This window comes from Merops nubicus, unplaced genomic scaffold (genome assembly GCF_000691845.1).
Source record: "Merops nubicus isolate BGI_N331 unplaced genomic scaffold, ASM69184v1 scaffold15524, whole genome shotgun sequence".
NCBI classification, from domain to species: domain Eukaryota; kingdom Metazoa; phylum Chordata; class Aves; order Coraciiformes; family Meropidae; genus Merops; species Merops nubicus.
Genome location: NW_008605024.1, coordinates 90,382 through 98,052, shown reverse-complemented (window position 1 = coordinate 98,052; position 7,671 = coordinate 90,382).

Sequence of the window (7,671 nt, the reverse complement as noted above, 5' to 3'; positions counted from 1 at the left end):
TTTCTCATAAAACCACAGTCTGTTGGAGGCGCAAAGCCAATGACATTTGAGCATTCATATATTTTCATAAACTTTGAACAATGTCAGTGAGACACCTCTTCAATCTTGGCCACACAACAGCAGGGTATTCAATCTTTCTTTAGCTTGAGACAGAAAATTTGAATATCAGCATAGGGTTATTAATGTGACAGTTCACATGGTGTGCACCATGTTGATTCTTAAAAAGCAGATCTGTGGAATGTGTAGAGCACTCTGCTTTGCGCTCTTGCTGCTAAAAATCCAACAGAAAGAATTAAAATGCATTTTTACAGCCCTTCCACTTTTTAGTAGTAAAACGTGAAGAAAATTGACTACAGTTTTACAGCTTAAAAGTTACTGATATTACTTCTGTGATTATATCATATGTTGTGCTTAACATTAAAGATGCACAACAGATCTCATAGTGTATTATTTAACTCTTTTTGTTTGTAAAAAATGGCATTAGCAAGTGACTAAGCAGCCATCCATTTAAATATTTAGTTACTCCACCTCCCCCTTTTTCTTGTCTGACTTAATGTCTGTCAGAATTTATAGTATTTCAAACAAATAAATAGACACACCCCCCCCGTGTTTATTTCTTTAAATGCAGATTTTTGAGTAATGTAATGTTCAATGTAAGCATGTCATTTTATGTCACATCATGTTGTAGGTCAGGTACCTTTTTATGATGCACTGTAAATGACGAAACAGGCTGCAATATGTGATATATATTGGTATGTGGCCCTGATAACATCGCTTTTTCTTGAGAGTGTTGTTTCCTGAGCAGCTTGGGAGAAACCAGATGGGCTGTGAGGGGAAGATGAGCAATTCTGTCTTGCCCAAACTGCAAAAGTGACAACACACTGTTAAGACAGGAGACAGTGAGGTGCATGTGTTAATATGATACAAGGCACCCGCAGATGTCCCAAAGTTTTCATTTAAAAGCCCTGATAAACAAACAAAACACAGAATCTCTTCTTATTTCAGTGACAGTGGGAAGATCTGCTATTAGTGTTGTACAAGCTGGGACAGCAGTCTGGTGCTGTGCAGGAAGAAACAAGCAATGTGTCTTGCCACTCAGCATCCCAGTTCCCTTGGCAATTCCAAATTTACTGTAATAATTTATTATTTCTGTAGCATCTCCTGTCTCAAAGGATGCTGAAACATGTTACAGTCTTCCAGCAAATCCAAAAGACTTCGCTACCCACTGAAAACCAGCCTTAGCTGAGGGGAAACTTGTAGGGTTTTCAACAGAGAAAAACAACATTGCATGACTAATGTCATTTTCAGTTTAAACTGTAGGGGAAACCCTGGGATGCTTGCTGTAACTAAAAAATATTGGAATTTTACCAGGACGTCCTTATTTTTTGGAAAATGTGCTACAGGAATCTACCAAAAGTGTCTCATCTGAAAAACTGGCCAGCATTTCCACCTGCATGGTGCCCCACAGTGACAGCAACAAATGTACTGGAAAGTTAAAATTCTTAATGGCTTGAAATGTCCTCATTGGGGGGGGAAAAGCTTTGAATCCATGGTGTTGTGACCACCTGTGTGAGTTGTTCAACGTTATACTTTCACTACTATTAGTTTACTCTCATTGTGTTTTTAGACTGTGAGCCCTTCTGATGGGTTGCTTCTCTCAGCTCCTGTGTTTGTACAGGGCCCAGCACAATACCCCCAAGAACAATTACAATATAAATTTTAACTAAAACACTACTAATACTGCTCACTGCTATGCAGGGGAATCGTTTCATTGCTGGCCAAGAGGGACAAGCAGCATGGAGAGCCTCACCCCTAACTTTCCTGTGCATTTGAACCTACTTTGAATGAAGAATTCTTCTATCCCATCTCCACCTCAGTGTCCAAGAATAATGAGGTTGCGGGCACAGTGTTAGACCCACAGGGCACTTTGTGGTGCTGGGTTAAATGGTGTTTGGACGCGTGTGTATTTCTCAGTCGGTTCCGTACTGGTTTACTGTGGCGAGGCTGGATGGACTGAATTTTTCACAAGAGGCAGTTACGCACAGTGACCTAAATAAAAAGTTGTAAACTCCATCCAGAAGCCTATAAAAAAGCAAGACACTATCTTAATAATTTGTGTATTTGGAGGGGTGCGGCTATGTAACTCTCTTGCACAAAAATCAGATTTTGCTTCCGTTTTGGTTTTAGGCTCTCTCCATATCTTTGGAATCCTTTATTTTTTTTATGCCTTCTCTGGCCTATATGATTGAACAAGTTGATTATAGAAATCTTGAGAATTTTGTTTGAGCTCTCTTATTTTCAAGAGTAGAAAAGCAAAGGCATAGGGGAAAAAATATTATTAATAAAAATAACGTGCAGTAGGTAATTATTTGGCATAATGGTTAAAAATGCCTTAACTTGAAGAAAGAAGACTGTTATTTTATGATTTTGAGGTCTTTATTGAAGCCTTCAAGCAGGGAAGGGTTTTCTTTCTTTTTCCCAGTGTTTCTAAGGAGAATGTCGCTATATAATGAAGGAACCTACAGGACAAAATCTTTCCTATTTTCACACAGATACCATGTCACTGCCTCTCTTCTGCTTGTGCAGTTGTGATGAAAGCTGTATGAATGGCTGAGCTGTTTCAAAAGGCCATATTTTCATTCTGAGTTATTCTTCAGAATAACTGTGGGTAGACGAAGAGCTTCTTGATGCTGCTTCTTTTTCCACTAACTTTTCTTCTTCTTTATTCAGCTGCAGTAGAAATTGGGTGGGAATTGATAATCCTTTAGGAATGTAGCTTCTGACACTTATCTGGTGGATGATAATTAATGCATTCCAAGAGGATTATCATAGTGGACTGTAGTTATGAAAGAGTGACATTCCATTTACGTGGAGTGAAACTTTAATATATGGCTGTCTCTACCATGTATTTTTAGGAGAAATCTTCCACCTTTCAGCTCTAGTCAGTGTAGCTCCACCCAGTCCAGCTGTAATGAGAGTGAATGTAGGCACAGGCAGTTTCAACCAGTGTGTTGCCAAGCCTTAAAAGCACAGAAAAACAAAATATTATTATTAATACAGCATGTATTTCATTGTTTCTGAGATATTCAGGATGGAACATTTCACGTTTGTTGGTTTCAAGAGGAGTAATGTTTGCAAAGAATTTGAGATAGAGGATGAAGGCTGGGGGCAATGAGATTAAGATAGATGTTTGATTTTTGTAAACAGCATTTTTAATTATAAACTCCACTGCAGTATTGCAGAGTTTCATAGAAAAGTTACTCAGAACTGAGCCATCTTTTGAAACTGTTGCAAATTACTAGGTTCCTTCACTAAGAAAGGAAATATTTTTATGATTTCTGATAATGCTTTTGGGCAATATTAGCTGATCTGCCCTACTGTCTATTGGGAGGACCTGTGCGTGACAGGATCAGGAAGCCTGTAACCTGTGCTATCATACACCCCTGTGCAATCCAGGTCATTTTTATAGCCTGGGAACAGCAGCCCCCTGTGATTCAACTGCAGAAAGTTGCCCGTATACATTTGAGTTTGCCTTTGCATTTGTTCTCCACTCTGCTAAGTTAATGTCACAGAGGAAGTGTTATTAGCTACCAGCCATTTGTCAGGGTGGGCTCTGTTTTCTCTTCCACTGCACTGGCTTCTGCAGTGTTGCAGATGCTGTGGGGATGCTCACAGGGTCACTGTACTAATCCACAGCAGCTTCCCCCTCTCTCCAGCAAGAAAAATGCCTTTCTGATATTTCATTAATATGTTTGTTTGGTTCAGTATTTGGGTTTATTGCCCGTTTATGTGGTTAACTGCCTTTTTTGTGTGAACTACTGCCAATCTGCAAAAAATATACTGAAAAATAAATCAAAGCTGTCAGGCAATTCTCAAAACTACAAGAATAGTTTCAGAATCAAAGTATTCTGTAACGTACTCAAGTAGAGGTCAAACTCCTCCAATACATTCTGATGCACAGTAAAGATTACATAAATGTTAAATAAGAAGAATACCATCTCAAAAAATACATTACATTTACGTAGAAAACAAATTTGTGTCATGGAGTTGTAGGTGTATGAAATGGAAACAATTTATGGGATCTCGTAGTCGAACCCACATGAGGTACAAGATTACTGAATAAAATAAGTTTTTTAGTGCTCTGGCCAGTCTTTGCTGTGGAAAGCAAAGATCCATTTAAATTGAAATTTTAAATAGGTTCAAAAAGAAAGAAAAACTCCTCATTTGTAAGAGTGTAAACTCAAGATTTATAAGGATCAGAAACTCCTTTTAGACATCCTAATGCAAAATATATTGTAACACGTTGATGTTGATACAGGGAAGGAGCTGTTATTTTCCTCATTAAAAGCTTAATACTCACCCCAATAATTATATATTTTTTAATGTGCCACATCATAGAATGGTATGATCCTGTTTATATTTTGCATCTCACAAGTGAAGTTATTTTGTTATATGAAAGGTTCTGTTAATACAGTCAGATCTCAGCTGCCATATGTTGCAGTGCTTCCTTGCAAACTAGTTTGCCTAAAAGAATTTACACTTGTTGACTCTCGAATGGGTGTAGCCCTAGCAGTTTAGACAGGGCCCAGTGGGAAACTCTTGGCAGTCCATGGGAAGTGGACTAAAAGAGGGTAGATTTAGACTAGATATAAGGAAGACATTTTCTATTATCAGGGTGGTAAAACACTGGCCCAGGTTGCCCAGAGAGGTGGTGGATGCCCCATCCCTGGAAACATTCCAGGTCAGGTTGGATGGGGCTCTGAGCTACCTGAGCTAGTGAAAGATGTCACTACTCACTGCAGGGAAGTTGAATGAGATGATCTTTGAAGGTCCCTTCTAACCCAAACTGTGATTCTGTGAAATGCCTTGCCAGGCCATCCACAGGTATTGGGGCAATTCCGTGAGAGGCAGGGCAGAAGTAAGTACCATGAGCACAACAAATACAGGAGATACTTTCAAACCACGAAGAGTACTGCCAGAAGTCAGTCATTAAAAGTCTCCTTGATCTCTCTTTTTTTTTATTTTTTTTTTTATTTTCACAGCAATATTCTTCTCTCTTTTTACTTTGTCCTGATTTATTACATAGCTATATAGTTATCTTCTTTGCACTTCTAAGAATATCTCCATTTTCTCTGTCCACATTGGAGGGCACCATGGCAATCTGAGGTTCCTTGGCCTCTTACTTTGGGGGGGGGAGGGGGGAAGGGGGCTGCAGTCTTTGATATCAGGGAAATAGTCCTAGACAACTCTGAAGATTAATGCTTTAAATACAGTGTTGTATCTAAATATTTGAAAATATTTCAGGTGAAAACTACGATCACCATAATAGTCCATTCTCTCCTCTTCCAAAAAAAGTGAACAAAGAGCATTCATACATATGCTATATCTGGCTTGCTTTCTTCTTCTCTTTCAGTTTTTGGGTTCGAATAGTAGTAATGATTAATAATATAATGGCTCTGAGACATTTATTCTCTCAAAAAGCTAGTAAGTAAATTTATTCTTTCACAAAAGGACATCAGTTTTAAAGTGTATGGGGAAAATGTATCAAAATATTAATTAGACTTTTCTTTTGTTTTGCTAGTTTGCATTAGACAGATGGAATTCTGATCTTTAACAGCATCATGACTCATGAAACTGCTTGTGTACTAAAATGCCATTATTAACACAACAGTAGTTTTCAGCAGTTGGTAATTATTGGCATAATTAAACATTTATCAAGAAACAAGTATTTATCATTCATTAAACTTTCATTAAAAATCCATCTTAGCATAAGCTAGATTAGCCAGTGATTTTCAAGTGATAACTTCTTAACTTCTGGCAGGAATGTAGAGCATTTTGACAGCGAAGAAAGTCCTGTATAATGCAAACTTTCAAGTTTTGTAAACAGTTATTTCAGTTTTAGGAATGTTATTTGTTAGTATTTTATAAGACTCAGACAAGAAAGTACTTCGCTATTTTTTGTAGAATTTACCAAGATTGGCACTTTTTAACGGTGTGTTTGGGAAAACAAGATGCTCTTGGCTGTGAAAAGCCAGTGCTTCATAACTACATTTACATGACTTAAATTCCCTCATAGCCTGATATGTTTACATATATTGGGACATTGAAATTTACTTTTGTGAATGGACCATCTCATAAAATCTGTGTTACGGTATTGCAAAAGGATGGAATCTCAGAGTAGATGTTTGTAATTAGAACATCTTGAAGAACTGTCTATTTTTCAACACTTAATACTTCTTGTCACTAAAGAGGAAAAATCTGGGAGTTTTATTTAGAAGAAAGAGACCCGTTACATCTCTGAATGGTTTTGGTTCTACTTTGCAGAGTGAAGTATCAGACATTATCCCGATTCTGTTCAGTTTTGATCGATTCATGTAGAGCAGATTCATTATTTTTTGGCATGTTTAGGTTTGAATAAGGGTGAATTGTGTGAATTTCAACATGCAGAAAAATATGGTTAGTCAATGCCCTGTAGTTCTTTTTCATTCCAATTCTCTTATTTAACTGTTTTAAAAAGATAAAGGAGAAAAGTCTTTTGTCCTTGGTTATTTGTTGTTTTGTTCAGTTTTCATCTGGCATTCCCACTAACCCTTACTCCCACAGAAGCACTGGCTTGCTTCATCTTGTAGCTACCAACTGGCTATTTTACCTCCCAGTCCTTTGTTTCTTCTCTTGCCTATGGGTATGATAGGACATATTACTTAACCCCTCCTACACAGTCAGTTTTGCAAGATGTACCAATTTGGTAAGGTTAGCATAAGTTTAAAATTCTCTAATGTGATTATCTAGATTGTGGTGGAGAGAAAACAGTGTTCAGTGAGCAAGACTGTCTCAGAAAGCTCCTTCACGTACATACGAGCGCTTCACATCTTAGCCCATATTCAGCAACTTTGTGTTTTCTCTTGGGCAAAAAATTTACTGTATCAGTGCTTTTATGTCACAAGAATGAATTGAATTCGTACCCTTTAGTGCAAACAACAATAGACAGAGTGGTAACCTAGTGGAAAACAAATAGACGCCCCGTCCCTTTTGGGGATTCAGAGAGGTTCAGAAAGATGGAGCTGACGGTAGAGAGGTGGCAGATAAAAACAGGCTGAAGCAGGAAAGAATCCTGCGGTCATTTATTACCATGCCATCTTCATAGTGTTTGCTGAACCAAGGTGCAGAGTAATGATTCAGACAAATGATGTTAATAATAATAGCTGGCCCTTTGGCAAAAATGGAATACCTAGTATTGCAGCATGAGACCTAATCAGATTCTCCAAAACTTGCTTCAGACCGATACAATTTTAGTCCTCCAGTTTTCCGTCGATAGATTCTTCCCAGGTACTGTATTTTTAAAGGAAGCAAAGTGATAAGCAATTATTTTCCATCAAGGGAAAAAACTCAAGATTTTTAAATATTGTTATATTTCATGTATAGTTTAAAGCTAGATTTAAAATATTGTGCTATTTTGAGTTTATTTTTGGTGGAATTTGAGCTATTAAAATCAACGGTATCTAAAAGATGTTCTAGCAATCATGGATTACTTCAGCACATTTAGAAACTTATTTGACTTCATCTCTTTTCTTTATGTAATCAACAAAGAAGTCATCTTATTTCTTGTAAGTGAATAATAGCAATTATGCTCTACAGTATGTTTTGTTGCACATAGGGTATCCCTGGTAAAAG